Below are 18,446 nucleotides of genomic sequence, written 5' to 3'. Positions count from 1 at the left end.
TTAAGCAGCTTCCAAAATCTCACACTTAGTTCGTGTGGGAGCCTGGAGTCTAGTCCAGGTCTGTCCGACTTCATAAGCCCTGCACACTACAGCTAGCAGGTGCAAGAGCATTTATCACCACCGGCTCTCTGCAGGACAGCAGTACGGCTGGAGGAATGGAAATATGAATGCCAAGGGCCCAGTCCCCAAGGAGCAGCAAAATTAAATTAGGCACATTCTTTAGAAAGAAAAGGGAGGGCAATTCCTGTAGTGACAGAGATGTTTGCAATAATCATTGGAGTTGTGCTATAGCAGAGGAAGCCATCTCGTCAGCAGAGCATTCATTCTGGAACCCAGTGCTTCTGGGATGTTAGGACTGAATCAAAGTGAGCTTACTTCTTTTTTTTCCCCACCTGTTATGAGTTGGATTGTATCCCCAAGATGATGTCGAAGTCCTCACACCCATTGCCTGTGAAAGAGTGTCCATTTGGAAAATGAGTCTTTGCAGATAATCAAGTTAAGATGAGGTAATTAGGGTGGGCCCAAATCAAGTGTGATTGGTGTTCTTATAAAAAGGAGAAATGTAGACACAGCAAATGTAGACACATACAGAAGGAAGAGCATGTGAAGACACATGGTGAATGCCACTTCAGAGCCAAGGAACGCCTGAAGCCACCAAAAGCTAGGTGAGAGGCCTAGAACAGAGACTCCCTCCCAGCCCCCAGACAGAACCAACCCAGCCAACATCTTGACTTTGGATTTCTATCCTCTAGAACCATGAGACAGTAAATTTCTAATGTTCTAAGCCATCCAGTTTGTGGTACTTTGTGATGGCAGCCCTAGGTAAGAAAACATGCCACTTAACATATACATGTTTTATTTTTTTAATCTTGTTTGTTTGTTTTTATTGAAGTATACTCGATTTACAATGTTGTGTTAATTTCTGGGGTACAGCATAGTGATTCATTTATATATATTTTATATATATATATATTCCTTTTCACATTCTTTTACATTATAGGCCATTACAAGGCATTAAATATAGTTCCCTGTGCTATACAGTAGGACCTTGTTGTTTATTTTATATGCAGTAGTTAGTATCTACAAATCCCAAACTCCCAGTTTATCCCTCCCCACCTCTCTTCCCCACTGGTAACTGTAAGTTTGTTTTCCATGCACATACATACTTTAAAAGAGAAGATTTGGTTATGTGGGTTTGTCATCATCTACTTCCGAGTCCTACTGAGCACAGCTGGCATTCTGCCACCAGGAAGGTCTGGCATTGTCCGCAGGCAGCCTTGAATGACTACCAGCATTTCAAGCCTCAGCCCCTAGTCCAGTCCACTGGAGTGTCCAGTGCATGTGTCACAGTCACCGCAGGGAAGAGCCACTTGAGCTACTTCCTGCAGAAGGCAACAGGAGTGGCAATAACCCAGTCCATCACAACCCCTGTTACCGAGGGAGAATAAAGTGCCGTGAGGTGTGAGCCGGGGCTTCTAACCCAGACTGGGACCCACGAGGCCTCCTGAGGAAGAGATCTAAGCCGCTGAGGACTAAAGGATGAGGCTGGAGGCCGGGTTGCCACTTCACAACTGTGTGAAGCACTAACCTTGTATATATTTTACTTTTTCCTGGACTCTGTAGCCAAATACCATATTTACTTTTGGAGCATTATTACTAAGATTTCTTCTCTCTCTCTCCTTTTTTTTAACCCTGTTTAAGCTACGGAAATAGGTTGATTAAGAGGAGACAGGTGACAGATGTCAATCCAAGCACTCACACCAGTGTTGCATGACTTTTAGTTACTCCACGATGACTTTTGTTCCTTAGGCCAAAGTGACAGCCCAACTGTGTTAGTCTGTGGGAGGGGGATAGGGCTACAAAAGCAATAGATGCTCATTGTGGGAGGAAAATGAAATCAAACATTACACAGAAGTTTAATGTGAGAAAGTAAAAGTCCTTTCTTTCCTCTCTACCATTCTATACCTCACAGGTAACCACTGTTACTTATCCCTGTGTTTTCCAGATCTTTTCTGTTCACATCTGGATATATGTACATACATGTTTTTCTTTCTTCTTCTTTTCTTTACAAAAATGGGATTACACTATGTAGAGATCTGTAATTTTCTTTTTACTCAATAATATGTCATAGGCACTTTTCTGTTCCCATAAAAAGGAGTACCTTCCCTGTTTCTAAGGCCCACATAGTATGCCATGGCATGTGTCATCTCTGACTGTTTTAGAAGTTCTCTCCAATTTTCTGCTATTACGAACGATCCTGCAATGAACATCCTTATAGATATAGCCTTGGTTGAAGATTACTCTTGGATGGATTCCTAGAAGTAGAATCACTGGATCTCGAGTTCATTTCTATGAGGTGTTTCATTTCACAGTGGAGACTTCAGATAAATCAGGTAAGATTTTTTAAATGCAGCAGGGAGGGTATAGCTCAGGTGGTAGAGTGTGTGCTTAGCATATGAAAGCATATGTCTTGGGTTCAATCCCCTGTACCCCCCTAAAAATAAATGAGTAAACCTAATTACCGCCCTCCCCCCCAGATATATATGTATGTATGGATAGTCATTTAAAGTTTTTTGATCCACAGCATAAAATAATTTCTTAAAACCAGCCAAGGACTAAAGCACTACGTATCTCCATGGGGGGGGCAGGGGTTCTGATTGGCTGGGAAACCAGCCTCCTGCTCCCTGCTTTCTGCCTGTCCCTGCAGCTGTGTGATTAGTGTGGGGATTCCTGACTGCAGGCCCTTGGGTGCCCCTCTGGGCTTGGGGGCCCTGGTGCCTGCAGCGCCTCCAGCTAGCACTCTGGGCTCAGAATGAGCTCTAGTTTGAATTGGCATTTGTTTTCTCAAAGGCTTGAAATTAAGAATGGGATTGCAGCAGTTTTCACTCTCCCTAATACGTCTTTTTGTTTGCAGAATCCTATTGTGCAAGCCAGACATTTGGCTAAAATCAGATCCTAATGGTTGTGCTGGGTGCTTAAAATCTCAAGCTGCTATAAATTATTCAGTAGTTCTTCTACACTTAAGGAAAACTGCCCAGCACAAATTCTCTGCAGCTTTTCATTCAAAATCTCATTTTTCCTCCCCGCATTGGGTCATGGTGTGTCATTTACCTGCTCCTGATTCCACTAAAGATAGGTTTTTTTCCCTTCAGCACACAAGGAGTCAAACTCAACTCCCTGAGCCCAACTTCCTAACCAAAAGTCAGTTTTGCAAGTTATTTAGCAAGGTGTGTCTTTCAGTAGGTTCTATTTAATAAAGTGACTATATGCTCCTCTGTCCCTTTTTTGCTCTTCTCTGTTCTGAGTATTCACGGAATCAGGATCTGCCAGCTACTTCTGTTTGTAATTGAAGGCTTGGCAAAATTATACATCCAGCAGGCAAGAAATACAGTGGAAATGTCTACAAGTAACAGTGAAATCTGTTGCATTGTTTTAAGACTTAACTACTGGCGGAGAAAAAGTCCTACTAAATACTGTCTTGGCAACTGTATTTTAGTGATGATCAAACCTTTAGAGCAACAGCTAAAAGATACCTGAAACCTGATTTCTAGCTATCTGCCACTCTTAATTATATACAGTAACATTATCTTTAATGTTAATGTTATAACCCTTCATTAAATGCTGTGTGATTTTCCTTTGGAGTTTTTACAGTTAGTTTTATGTGAATCCTTTGTATGGCCAAGTAGCCAATTTCCCCCCTGCTGAATTTTACTCAGGTAAAATTGGAAACGAGTTCATTAGATCAACTGTAGCAGCTCTAATTTGAAATCCTGAAAAAATGCACTTCTAATTAAGGAATTTCCAATCAAGCAGGCCTCAAAAGCTCAGGTTATGTTTTTCAGGTCTTTTGCACATCCTTATGAGCCATTAACAGTCACTCCTACTGACTTCTTAAGATTCTGTCAGGCAAGAATTGTGTTTTATGTACCTCCTTCCTCTCCCTATATGTTTATTCATATTTTTTCATAAGGCATTCCTTTTATCCAACAGCACTTTCAGAATTATTATTTTTTAAATGCTCCAAAATACACTGGAATACAACTATTCCAATGCATTTGTTTTTATCTTTTTGTACTGTTTTCCCTTTCTCCTTATTTTAAAAAAAAAAACCTCATATAAACACACAAAACCATCTGAAGGTAGGTAGTTTACTTTCCTACATAGTGATAACTTCCATTTTTAATCTGTTAATAACTTATTTGGAACAGACTACTTTGTTAAGTAGCAATATTGATCCAGTTATGCAAATTACGATACAAAATTTACAGTGATACTCAAGGTCACTTTGTCGTTTCCTGAGAGATAATGTTTGGGAAAGTCAGTTTATTTCAGTTAAGCACGCTGCTTGCCTTAGATGCTACTTATTAATAAAATTATTCTTTTGGCAAAACCTTTGGTTTCAAACAATGCGAACAAAGAAATGCTAATTTCTAATTATTTTATTTCTAGTGTTTTTAAATTGAATTTATCCTTCAGTACCTGAGTAGTTATTGTGAATTACTGACTAGAGATATATATCCCTTAACACACATTTCATCTAGTCCCCTTTGTAAATATGTAACAAAGTCATTTTACATTTTTAAACCACTTGGTATAAAAATGCAAAGTGAGCTTAAATGCTACTCAACTCTTTCTAATTCTTCCACTGGGAAATTCTAGAAAACTGAACTAATGAAATGCAACTTACACTTTTTAAATTCTAATTTTGTCACATTTTGTTGAAGGTTAGACTAAAACTGCTATATCTGTTAACTAAGTCAAGCGTTGTACTATATAACATACGTGTTATTTAACGTGAGAGTGTTAAAAGTCAAGTTCCCGGCAGAAATCGAAGTACTCCATTCTGTCTTCTGGGAATGTATAAATTAACCATTCTGCCCCAAGCGGTCCTCCTCCCTTCCTCCGTCCGCCCTATTTTAAATGTAGATAGGGCAGCTCAAGTCTTTTGAATTTGAAGGGCTGCTATCTCGGCCCCATTCTTTTCATCATCCTGTTTTGAATGACACTGAGCACGTATGGATTCTTTTATAAAAGCACCCCCTGGATGCAGGGCTTGGTTCTCCCGGCTGCTTGCTAATTTTGCATAGCAGTTAAAACTGACGTCTCAAAATCGGCTATCCAAATACAGTTCGAGAATGTTCCACGTAGTTCCTCAAAGGTCTTAGATAACCTCTAGCCTCTAGATTTCAAACCCGAAGGGGAAGAACTTGCATAATTGCTAAATTCCCAGTTGGAGTGTTCTGGAAGAGGATACGGTAATCCAAAACTATACGTTAATTCAAAACCTCCCCGCGCCTGGGCGGCAAGGAGCCAGCATATGCCTCCTTTTAAAATCTATTCTACCTATTCACTGACCGCGCAGGGCTGGGCCACATGGTCCTCCCTTGCAGCCAGTCAGCTGTGAGCAGCAGATGGGATCATTTGCATTTTTCTTTTTATACTTTTTTTGACGGGCAAATTAAAGGATTTTTAAAAAAAAAAAATTTACATTCTCATTGTTTGCCTAAAATACAAACATGGCTTAACTGTTGGTTTGGGCTTCCCTGACCCTCACATGCCACACCCATTCAAGTGACTGAGACTTGAGAAAATACCCGAGGGGTAGGTTTCGTATTTATCAACCTGGAATCTCCAGTCCGGGAGTTAAGAGTAAAAAGAGTCAGCCTTTATTGAGTTGGTGACTCGTGTTTTTCTATTTTAAGAGCTCGGCGCAGATAACCCGTGGGCTTGTCTGTGGCATGTGGGTCTGTGAGCGCGCGCACTTCTAAATCTCTCTGGCTCTGCAGCCTCAAACCTCAAAACTTCGGGTTACAAGTAGAAGGCAGATTTTTAGCTCTTAGGCTCACAACAGAGGGCGGCCACCCTGCTGGGGGAGTGGCCAGAATCAGTGTTTCCCAGAGCTGGGGTCGCTCTCCCGCGGCCCGCCAGACTCCATGCCGGCTCCGCGGGGCTGCAGGGGCCACTCGGGTCCCCGCGCCCCGGTGTCTTTGTGCCGACCGCGGCGCGGGAATACTCTCCCGGGGGGCCTGGGCCACAGCCGAGAAACCAAAACTGAGGGAGAGGCGCGGGCGCCAGGGGAGGAGGCGCCCCGCACAGTCGCGGAGGAAAAAAAAAAAAAAGTAGAAAAAGAGGCTTTTCAGGTCAAACTCCTTGGGTCTGAGAAACCACGTTTTAGAGAAATGACTCGCAGCGGGAGAACCCAGGGTGGGCAGGGGACATTGTTAACCAGCGCTGGCCCGGCGCACCGTGGGTGCGCGGCCGCCGCCCCCCGCCTGGGGCAACGGGCGCGGGCCCACGTGGAGCGGCGCGGCACCGGATGAGCGCGCCGGGCCGCCCCGGTCCCCGGAGTGCGCGCCCCAGCTCCCCGCCGCGGCCGTTCACGCCCGAGCGCCGCCGCCGGTCCCGCGTGTGCCCCGCTGAGGGGGAGGGGCGGGCCAGGGGTGGGGGCGGAGGGGTTGTGGTTCCACTGCAGCGGGGGCTCCTGTGTCCTTGTGCGGAAATGACACACGGAGTCCCGTCACGTCACGCGAGAGCGCAGCGCACGGACACACACAAAGAGAGGGGAAAATACACGGCACCCGCCCGCTGCCCCCAGCAACTCCCCGGGCCGCCCCGGCCTGGCCCTCCGCGCGCGGCCCCCACTCCCCGGACCCGCGCTCCCTTCACCCCCCACGTGGCGCCCCAACTCGGCGCGGGCCCGCTCTGCAAAGTACAGAACTCGTGTCCCAGGTAAGTGCGGGGCGGATCAAGCCGGCCGCGCGGTGGCGGCGGCGGCTCCGGAGCAGACGGACGGGAGAGTGGCTGCAACATCCATGCCGGGGTGGGGGCGGGAGCAAGGGAGGGGACGCGCAGGGGGGCTGCCCTGAGCGCGCCCGCCGGGAGGAGCGCCCACCCCCGCGCCGGGCCGAGCCGCGACCGGGCGCCCGGCGCCCACGGGCTCACCGCGCCCATTGTGCCGCGCGCCCCTTTGTGCCCGCTCGGAACGCGGCGGCTCCATGGCGTTCCGGGGAGCACGCGCGCTGCGCGGGGGCGGGGGGAACGCACAGTGGAACCGTCCGCGCCGCCGCCCCACTCGCGCCGTGCGCGGGCCCCACACCCCTGCCGGGCGCCGCGATGGAGTGGCCGGGGCCGCCGGAAGGCTGCGAAGCCGGCGGTGGGCTCGCCCTCGGCCGGGCTGCGGCGGGGGATGGCTCGGCGTGCAGAAGGGGGTGTCAGAGCAGCAGCAGGGGGCGGGGACTGGAGGGAGATGCCCGAGCGGGGAGCGGGAGGCCCGAGAAGCCGCCACTCGGAGGGACGCTGCCTCCGGAGTCAGCAAATGGAGCAAGGCAGGCCCGCGGCGGCGGCGGCGGCGGCCGGGAGCGGACTGGGACGGGCCCCGCCGCTAGGGGGCGCGGCGCTCCCTTCCCGGCCGTCCACGGCGCAGTTCGCAGTTCGCGCTGCCCGGGAGCTGGAGGCGGGCCCGGCGCCTTGGGCGTGCGCCCGGCTGGCGCGAGGCCTTCCCGGCCGGCCGCGGAGCCGAAGCTGGGGCGCCCACCGCCCCTCGTGATCGCCCCCCCTTTCTTGTAAACGTGAGTTCCCACGCAGACTTGGTCTCCCGGGTCGGTGAGTTGTGCTGCAGCGCCCGTGAGGGCCTTGCGTGTCGACACATTTTTTTTTTCCAAGGTGTTTTTACAAAGGTAAAAGTTTGAGCTCAGGTGGCCTGTCGCCAGGCCAAGAATCTTACACGCAATGCAATGCAATGCAAATGCCTACCAGACAAGGGTGTGCGGAACAGGGCTAAGCACTTAAGAGTCATAGCCGTTCAACTTCGTCTTCTTAATGTAACTTTTGAGAATGTTTCCCGTGCCCCAGGGCAACGCGAAAAGTACCCGCGAGCTGCGCTTTGGGAAACTGAGGCAAGGAAGTGAGCTCTCTGGGCTGGGGCTGGCTTGGGATAGAATCGAGAGGGAGACCGAGGAGATTGTTCTATTATCCGTGCTCCCAACCCAGCCCCCCAGTTTTTCTCGGGGTGTTTTTTTAAACCATCCATCCCTGATTTCCATTTTCATGTCACCATACAGCACCCTGTCGGTTTCCCTCACTCCTGGTACTGAGATTTGCGCAAGGTGTTGAATCTTCTTCACAGTTTTCCATCCCCAGCCACTAACCCACTATCTGATAACTTAGTACGTGCTCAATAAATTTTTGCTAAATAAATGGAGAGCGTCTTGGATTCCAGAACAGTGTATCCTTTCCTACTAGGGGGCTAGCCGCTGTGTGTATGGCCCTTGAAATGAAAAATTGACAGAAATCTAGAACCGTTAAAATATGTCACATCAAAAACGCCTCCACTGAACATGACTTACCAGAGAGGCCATCTCCTTGATGAGGTAATTTAGCAGAAAAACTTTATGCCTTCCCTTCCTGCACCATGCCCAAAGCACTCGTAATAGAAGAGAGACCACTTAGGACCTAGTAGACAGGATGGTCAGCATCCCAATAATCTGTTAAAGGGACAACATGAACACATTTTCTTTACCCTCTTTCTTTTGGTCACTTCTGGGTTCTTACGCATCCCTTAAATGAGCAAAAGAAGAGCAGAAGTTCTAATAATTAGAAAGAAAAAATTTTTGAAATAACCCTGACAGAGTTTTGATTAGGTGAAAATTTCATCTCCTACAGCAGTGTCCCACCTGGCACTTGTTAGAGCTGTCTAAAAGTCCCTGAAGCAGTGAGGTTCACCCTGGTGAAAAATTGGGGGATGTGTCTTAAGTACCTCAAATCTTAAAGTGTAGGAACACATGAAGGTTGCCAGCCAACCAGCAAAAATAATTTGGTGTAAGTGTATGGGAGGTTGGGATGTAGTGGTTTTTGTTTTTTGTTTTCCTTCCTGGCACTTAATTTTGATGACATATTATGGTTAACTCCCTATTATTCACTGCCCATTATTGGCTAAAGTAAGTTTGGAGAAATTATTTGTAGAATTAATTTTGGGGGTAAAAGCTTTTCTGTATCCTCCTGATGGTGGCTACAGGGATGTACACATGTTATCTAGAGAGTAAATTTTACCCTATGGTAATTTTTAAACATAAAATCTAAAGTCTCACACGCAAAACCATGCCCCCAGACAGATATTTTATGTGCTTAGTGAGCACATAAAATCACCTTTCTCTTGCTGTTTATTTCCTGTTCTTCTCCCCCCTTACCATGTTCCAGTATCTCTTGCAACATTCTTATTTCAGCCCAGGCTCTTGTATTTTCTGGAACTAGCTGCCACACATGACTCGCACATGCCAAGCTAAGGGCTCTCCACACTGGCATCAGGCCTTCAGTGTGTCAAACAGGAGAAGTGCTGTTGCGCTTGGAGCGGTGTTAATGCGTGGTATGTAAGTCACTGGATGATCAGACTGTTTACAAACTATTGTTTTAGAGGTGAGTTTTTCTCAGCAGCTCACCTTCTTCCATTTTTAATTCAACTTGAAACGCGTACAGCTGTCCCTCAATATTCTTGGAGAATTGGGTCCAGGACCCCCTTCAGATACCAAAATTTGCAGTTGCTCGAAGGCCCTTACAGTGGGTCCTCTGTATTCTGGGAGTCAGAACCCACAGATATGGAAGGCTGACTGTATTTAAAGTCAGCCCTTTTGGTGTTCTGTTCTCTATTAATGGCCACCTCTCCTCATCTTGAAAATCAGTGATTTTCAATTATCACTGGCCAGCAAATACAACACAGTTGCATCAGTTGCATTGATTATAAAATTGAATAAATCACTTATTACTCTTTTCCTATTTGGAAGGGGCTGTTGGTTTGAGTGTGGCGCTAGTAAGTTAAAGGAGGAGTTTGAGGGGTGGCAGGAAGCTAACACCCGACTGTGCTCCAACTCTGATTAGCTCATATGGTCACAAGAAAAACACTTGAAAAAGTGGGAAGTACAGAGGAAACTCTGCTTATACTTCGCAGGAAAATTAGTCACCATTGTCTAGTTGGTCACATGAGTGGCTTCTGGGATGCGTTGGCCCTCCTTTCCTCCTTGACCCCAGCTTCTAGATACCAAGGTTAAAGTTAAAGCAGAGTCTGGCTCCTCCTACCATTGATGGCCAAGGAGGTAGCCCTTCTCGAGGTCAGGGAGGGCTTAATAAGCAAGTAGAAGCCTTTAGCTGAGAACATGTCACATATAGTCACATTCAGAAAATGCAGTGTCTGAAGGGTGAAACGCCACATCGCAGGCAGGCACGGCTGCGCGGTTGTCCGCCGCTGCGTGCTGAAAGATGAGGTGATGCTCTGACTGAATAAGGAAGGCAGTGACAATTACAGCTTTAGAAAAACTCGGGGAAAATTGCCCTGGTTTTGTGAGTACTGGTATTTTTCAAACTGCATTTGCAGATGTGTCTAAAAATAAAAACAAATTGCAAACATGTCCTTTTAAGTCCCATGGGTAGGATGCCCTTGCCAAGAGGACCGGGTTCTGAGAGCCCTGAGGCTCCCAGCCGCTCCTGCAGACGCAGACAGCCCTGCAAGAGTAGATGGCATGGGAACATTCTTCCTGTCCTTAGGGAGAGCATTTTGATTTCACCCCTTCCAGTTTAATGTTTGTTTCTTTCATTTGAAAGAAACATTACTAGACTTTTTAAAAAGTTTTAAACCATTTTATTTAATTTTACAGTTTTTAAGAGCATTCACTATTAAGATGCACTTTAAACATCTTTTTTTTTTTAAGAAGCTTTATAGTAGGCAACGTTTCCTGAGTACTGTAAGCCAGGCACTTACTTTCTCCTTTGTAGTTTCACAAAGTCTCTAGGAGGTAAGGTAGCGTGTGCAGCTGCCTTGTAAGAAAAAAGCGCCAAGGCTTGGGTGGTTAAGCCACTTGCCCAGGGTTAGAAGCTAAACATAGCTAGAACCCGGATTCGATCTGCCTCTGAAGTTTAGTAGGGAATTCCACTTTCTTCCTTGTCGGCTGCATTGGTCCCTACCTTGGTGGTCTGAGGGCCTGTCTGGCTCATTGACTTGCTCCTGCATCAGAGCCCAGCCTACAAATGGGTACTCAGCAGGGAAGGGAGAAAGCAAAGCAGGGATGGTTGTTAGTGTCCCCTTCAGTCCCAGCTCTTCTTGGAGGGCTGGAATGAAGCCATCACTTCCGAGTCCACCCCGCCTCTTTCTCCTCGCCTTGCTCTGCAGCAGCCCCCCTCCAAGGGAGGTACAGCTTACTGGTCCCTCTGGTCCTCTTTCTGCAGAGTAAGTGAGGATTGCACAGGTGAACGTGTGGACACTCTGACCTCGGAGCCAGCACTACGTGAATGTTAACTGCTGTCCTCCCTTTCTATGTTTAATTTTTAAAAATCAGTATGACCTGCAGTGGGGAGGTTTCATGAAGTCAGATCATGTGGATTGGCAGGATGAAGTATGCTTTTGTTAGGTCTTAGTTAAACTGTTTAAATCCTTGTTTGTTTTATTAATAACACTTTTTAAATGGTCTGGGCCTGTCCTCCCTGCTTTACCTTTTGTATATGGCATTGCTGCATGGCCACCATCCCCAGGGTCTCAGGTTCTGATCACATTCCCCTCCTGGGGCTCACGTTCTCAAGAATTTGCTCAGGTGGTGCAAGTTTGCCTCGACACAGGAGTGGAGGTCGGGGGAACATGCCCAGAGTGGCCTGAAGTCAGGGCTGCCCGGCCAGGTCTATGAACCGAACCTCAGCCCAGGGTGAGTCCCAGGTCCCCTGGACGTTTCCGACGTAGTGGGGCAGAATCCTGAGTCAGCTGGCTGGGATTTGAACGGCGAGGTTTCAGGAAGCCCAAGTACTTCCCATTTCTGGGCCTGCTGCTTGTCGTGCGTGACTCTGGGCAGCCGCAAGCCTCCAGCGCCTCAGATTAGCCCCGCGCTGTTCTCGCGGGAGCCCTGGGCTGGCTGCTGTCAGGAGCGCGAATCTCTTAAAGAACTCGACAGGTGCCCCGGGTCTCTCCCAGCCTGCTGTGGGTGGCACTAGAGGACATTTTCCTTTGGCAACCTGTTGGGTACTTAAGGTAGAGACCAGTGATCCTGTGCGGGTAGAGGGCTTTACCAAGAAATCGCCACGCCGGGTGCCCCCTGCTCACCTTACCGTGGTCTTGAATCCAGCTCTTAGCAAGGACAGTTTCCCCAGTCAGATGCTTGTGACTCCTTCTTATGCACTTTGAGCCGGTGACCTCAGCACACTCCTTCCTTTTTCTGTAACCCAGCTACTCCTCAGCTCCCCAGATCTCCCCTTCCCTCTCCCCACTGCCTCATGCTGCTTCACCCTGGAGCCAGGGCCCCTGGGGCAGGCCCCTGATTTGCCCAGTTTGGTCCAGTTTTGAGGAATCAGGGATGGAGGGCTCCAGGTGCGGGTCAGAATGTCTCCCAGGGTGCTCAGACACGAGAGGGCCCCAACGAAAGGGCTGTGCATCCATCTTCCAGAATGCAGGAACACAGCAAGTCCGGCCTGGAGAAATGCTCACCTGCTCTCTAGCCCTTTTGTCTCCTGAGCCGGCCGCAGGCTCTCAGTGACCAGGCCTCAGTGCTCCGCTTGGATCCCTGATCCAGAAGCCTTGGTCTGGATTTTTCTTTTCCCTCCCACGAAATATGGCTTATTTTAAAAAACACTCCAAGTATCAGGCAGCGCATTGATAGAACCTACAATGTACCCACCAGGAAATGACATTTCCTTAGTGTTCAAAGCTGATCTTTCCACCTTTCTGTTCACACCTGGGCTTGTAGCTGAGACTTTTTTCTAATCTCCCCCTCTCTCCATACGGAGGAACTTTTTACCCCTTCAGAGGCGATACTTAAGGGACAGTTAGGAAATGAGAGATCCACACTAGTTTGTCAGTTATATTGTTTCTTAGAGCATCAGTATTTAATGCTTACAAGTTAAATGATTTGAATTTTACATTCTTAGCTTGTTGCTGTTTGTAGACAGAATGTGATTTGGCTAGGCAGTGAAGATGGGTATACTTCTTATCTTTTCATTAAAATTTTTTTCAAAGAATTGCATGCTCACTATAGGATATTTGGAAAGCAGAGGAAAATATAAAAAAAAAGAATCATCCATAATCATCCTAATTGGAGGTAATTAACATTTGGGCATATTTCCTTTCGTCTACTTTATGCATTTTTTGATTTTGTAGTTGAGATTTCCCCAGTGAACTTTGACATATGTTATTATTGACTAGGTAACCGTGTGATGAACAACTGATTTTGAATCTTTACACATAATTTAATGCTCAGCTCTTTTCAATAGAGGTTTTGAAGTCATGTGTTGGGAAAATGTGTAGAAGTTGATATCCTAACTTTGTATAATGGAAATAACAATAGTGATCAAAGGTGATCTCAGACCAGGTCACACTGAGTTTGTTGTCAACTTCCATTTTTTCTGCAGCTTTTTGTGGAATTTATCAGTAGTTAATAACAGTTGATGGTACAGAGGGCTTACTCTGAACCAGGGTTTCCACCCTCAGCTGGACCCAAGAGTTCCTGCCCGTGCTCAGCTTAAGATCCACTTGAAGTAAAAAACTTCCTGGCCCAGGTTCTTTGGCCTTCTGGCCTTTACTCATTTCTCATCATAATTTTCAAGTGTGTGAGGCTCTGTAAGTTACTGAAAGATTTGGTTGTAGGTCTTTATAAGCTCACAGTTATGAGGAAGATCAAGATATGCCCATTTAAACATTGACAAAGTTATTTCCAAAGCAAATTTCCCCCCTACAATTTGCTTTAATGTTGTTTCCTCCCCAAGGAAGGTCTTGGGGAAACAAGGAAAGAAGTCTTGTTAGGTATATGTCAGAGGTTACAGTTATTTGTCTCCAGGTCATGAAATTATAAGCACTGGTGGTCTTCTGCACAGCTGCATACTGTGTTTATTAGATGTGAGTAATGGTTGTTATAGAAACCTTAATGTAGTATCTTCTAACCTTGACATTCTGACTGCTCTTTCCTTCCTGTTACTGTTATCTTCTGGTGTTTACCCACCCTCCCCTCCGACAGAAGTTCCCAGAGTTCCGTCTTCACCCTCCAGGGCCTCCCATGTCTACCCTTTGTTGGCTTTGATCTCTGTAAATAAGCTGTACCTTCAGTGGATCCGTCCATCAGCACCAGCGGCTCCCCATCACTCAGTGGGGACTGTAGCCACAAAAGCACAGGACAGGGGGCCTGGGGGCCACTCCTGACAGTATGATCCTGAGCATGTTCCTCACTTCTCTGAGCCAGTTTCCTCACTTGTAAAATGAGAGTTTTTTATGAAGAGTTTTTCCACCTCCTAGGATTGTTGAGTACGTTTACCATGGAGCCATTTACCTAGTGTATAGCATCTTCCTCAGGGTCGGCTGTTTCCTTGGGGGGTGTGCAAGGAGCGGGAAGGGAATGGCACAGCAGGGTTTCCGCCTTCCCGGGTTGCCCAGGTGAGCCAGGGTGTCCCTCTGCCCCCGCCATGCCCCCATTGGACACCTCTATTACCTCCCTCAGTTCTGGCCTTAGCCAGGGACTCCCCACTGGAAGCCCGTTACCATGCCCCCGTCCTTGCTGGTTTTCAGCCCTTCTCTGTCTCCTCCCAAAGAAACTACTCACTCCAAATCCTCATCTCAGAGTCCACTTCTGGGGGAACTCTAAAAAAAGAAGTGATACAGAAACTTCCATGATACATTAAGCGAAAGAAGAAAGGCAACAAGGATCTCAAACCTTTTAGTCTCAGGATCCCTTGATACCCATAAAAAATATTGAGGACCTCAAATTGTTTATATCTGTCAGTATTTATTGTGTTAGAAACTGAAACAGAAAAGTGTTTAAATATTGATTCATTCATTTAAAAATAACCAAAATAAAACTATTACAAGTTAATGTCAATAACTTTTTTTATGAATAGTAACTTTTTCCAAAAAGAATTAGTGAAAGGAGTGGTATTGTTTACATTTTTGCAGGTGTCTTTAATATCTGACTTAATAGATGACAGATGAGTTTTCATATCTGCCTTTGTATTCAGTCTTTTTGCAAAATAATGCATCAGGTAGCCTCTGGAAAACTCTTCTGCACACCTATGAAAGGAAGGGGGCAGCATCTCAGTGTCATTATGAAAATAGTTTTGAGCTCATGGACCCCCTGAAACAGTCTTGTATATAGCGGTAAACTGGCTCCCCAAAAAGAAAAAAGGAAAAAAACCCAAAAAAACCCCACCCTGTTTGTAAAAGTGTTGATTTCCATAGTGTAAATTCCCACCATGGCCCATTTCAAGCTATAGTGTAAAATAAACTTTCTTATTATTTAAAAAAAAATCTAGTCATGGACAACTAGTTGTGGAGTTGGGGAGAGACACACAATCCATGCAGGGCTGTCTGAGCCCGGCTGTCACACTGCGCAGTACCCATCACACTTTGAGAACCTCTGATAGAGGTATCTCTGGAAGGGCTCACAGGAAAACTCACATCCAAGAAATGGACACAATGTTGTAAACTGACTATACTTAAGTTTAAAAAAATAAGAAATACGACATAATTGCCTCCAAGAGAGTAAACTAGTGACTGTAGGACTGTGGGCTTTTTAACCGAATATCCTTTTATACCGTTTGAATTTTGTTTCAGATGCATGTATACCTTTTCTTTCATCTAGTCGAAAGAAGAGGGGGGGAAAGACTTTGAGCATTTTTCCTTCTTAAAATGAACTCTAAGTTGACCTATAATTTTTCAATCTTTTCAGCTTTTCCATTTCTTGTGACATCTCTTAGAACTGGTCCAAGAACCAGTGAATGGTTCTCTCTCCTCTGCATGCCCCTTGTCTTGCTTCACACTTTCTTCTGGTTCTTTGCTGATATTCAGGAGGCAAATTCAGCGGGTTTTCAGCATGAGGCCCAGAGGGAGCCCTGCCAGTTATTGCATGTATGTAGCCAATATAAGCGACTTATCCTTTGTAAGTTGATTTTTTTTAACATTTTTTATTGATTTATAACCATTTTACAGTGTTGTGTCAAATTGTAAGTTGATATTTAAGTGTCTATAAAGCATCTTCTTGTTCCTTAAACATTTGGGATTACCCTTCCTTTTGTGCTGTTGGTAAACTGAAGGCCTTCTGGTGACCTGGTTTCCCCCCAAACCATGTGCTTTGCATGGAAAATTGAACATTGTCCTTCTTGTCCTATGAAGAAAGTTAGAGACTAGTAGGTATTACAGTAAAATTATACACACTCCTAGGAGCTTTGCAACATTGAAAACCTTTCTTTACCAATGGCAGTCACTTTGCCTGAGGCTTCCTAGGCTATTTGGTCCAAACAGACAAACAAACAAGCATTTTCACTTACTGGATTAACCGCTGGAGACTGGTCCTGTTTGAGAGTTACCCTCCCATAGGTCATCCATGTCTTAGGACCTGTGCTTTTCTTTACCTAGAGGCAGCTGCAAGCTTCATGGGTCTCCTTGACACACACGCCCTTCATTTGTTTAAATCTTCCCTTGGGCGTGGTCAGGGGTTTCTCAAGGATGTGGAACAGGCACCCCGTGGGGGAAAGCTGATTTTCAGGGACACATGGATGCATGGTTAGACTGTCTCACAATTTTAGATTCGCGGTGAGAGGAATAAGAGGATTTTGAGGAGAGAATGTTAAAATGAAAAATTCTACAAAGTCCTGCAGGCAAAGGAGATTGTAATCCTGGCAGCCAATGATAGCTCCTACATCACCTGTAGTTGTGTAAGCAAAAGGAATTTCTGCGGCATGCTTGGTATCCGGGTGTTCAGTGTCCGCCCAGGATGAGCAGCCTTGTGACCGTCATCTGGGCAGATGGCCAGGAAATAGAGGTAGCAATGTGCGATACCCCTCCCCTTTCTACCCTGCTGGGACCATGTTGATGTGCTGTCTCTGCATTAGCTCGGGATGCCAGGAAGTGACCCACACATCCCATCCCTCTTTTGCGAACTTCCAATTTTTTTTTTTCTATTCAAAGGAGCTTTTCACATTTTTGGTCTTCCCTTCCCAAAGCAAAAGGTAGAACTCACTCCCTCAGCAATCTCTTCAGCTGGAATGCAGGCATGTAACCTAGGCTCCCTGAATTAGGAACATCTATGCTTTATAATTTTGGAATTGAGCAGCAACAATAAACGTGCTAGTTGAGGAAGCAAATATGCAGAGTGTTGATCAATTATGTGAGGACTAGCATATCTGTCTTTGTAGATAGTAATAAAGTTTGTATCTAGTTGCCAGTATTAGGGCTATATGTGTCATCTCCCCCAGTTCAGTGGTCCAAAGCCTGGGGGCAGTGGAGATTTCAGTAGATTCATTCAATTTCTGTAGTTCTCATGATTGGTTTTTAGGTTCTGGAGAGCCTGTTAGTCACTTAATGTTTTTTGATCGATTCCCTTTCTGCTTAAAAGAGGGAGGAATGTATTGTGAGGGAGTCTGTATAAGCATGGAGCAGACTAGTTTTCCTGGTAGTGACAAGGAGATGAAAGGAGAGTTCAGGACAGACTGGGATTTCAAAATGTAGAATAGATAAACAAGATTATACTGTATAGCACAGGGAAATATATACAAGATCTTATGGTAGCTCACAGAGAAAAAAATGTGACAATGAATATGTGTATGTTCATGTATAACTGAAAAATTGTGCTCTACACTGGAATTTGACACAACATTGTAATACGATTATAACTCAATAAAAAATGTTAAGAAAGAAAGGAAAGAAAGAAAAAGAAAGAAGGAAGGAAAGAGAGAAAGAAAAGAAAAGAAAAGTTGAGTTCAGCTGCTGTTGGACAGAGACCCAAGGCTGGAAACTAGCTTTTGTGTTCATCAGAGGAACCTTAACAGAAGAATGAGGATTCTGTAATTCCCTCTCCTGGTGGCTGACATGAGATACATACAGACTTGGTTTGAATCCTAGTTCTGCCACCTAATAGCTGTGTGATGCTGGGGCAAATAGCTGCCCCCTGTCCCCTTCCTCCCACTTCCAATATTCATATATTTTACCTGAATAGAAAATAATAATTTTTCTGACTTGTCATTTGAGGTATAATTGACAAATACAAATTGTACCTATTTAAGGTGCACCCCCTTGTTTTTTACTGGTAAAAGTGGGATTGAAAGAAATAGCTCAGGGTGACATGGAGGCAGACACTAAGTGTCCAGTCAGCGCCTAGCCCCAGGTTCACAGGCTGCAGGTGTTAATGAGGACCGCTTGCCTCTCTCTCCACCACTCGAGCCAGATGCACTTGGTTTTCCAGGCCTTGCAAATGGGAAATTCCCCAGCTTCCCAAAAAGTGTGGCTTCTTTGCTGGCTAGGAGAGAAGTGGCCCGCCACACTACGTTCTGAGTTACTTCTGTGCTAATCTAGCATCTGTCACTGGTCTGTAAATGAATACGGAAATGTTTTCCAAAGCAGATGCACTCTGGGCATCCTGAATGCCCGGGAAGCTGGCCACCCTTTCTTTCCACCGCACCCCCGAGCCTGCTCAGCCCCTCTGGCCTTCCTCCCACCGCAG

At 46.0% G+C, this 18,446-nt stretch overlaps 1 protein-coding gene across 2 annotated transcripts in view; it reads left to right on the top strand.

Annotated features, from left to right (window-relative positions):
• The first annotated feature begins 6,457 nt into the window (after positions 1-6,457).
• Positions 6,458-18,446, top strand: part of BEND3 (BEN domain containing 3) — a 29,895-nt gene continuing 17,906 nt past the window's right edge. Inside the window, exon 1 of one of the 2 annotated variants that reach the window (XM_072965665.1) lies at positions 6,458-6,729. The gene's annotated coding sequence lies outside the window, so the exon portion shown is untranslated. Of the gene's footprint in view, positions 6,730-7,185; positions 7,569-18,446 lie in introns of those variants that run through there. The other variant, XM_072965666.1, reaches the window with a different exon arrangement.

This window comes from Vicugna pacos, chromosome 8 (assembly GCF_048564905.1).
Source record: "Vicugna pacos chromosome 8, VicPac4, whole genome shotgun sequence".
Lineage (NCBI taxonomy): Eukaryota > Metazoa > Chordata > Mammalia > Artiodactyla > Camelidae > Vicugna > Vicugna pacos.
Note: the sequence above shows the minus strand (reverse complement) of the source record. Positions and strands in the feature narration are given on the sequence as shown.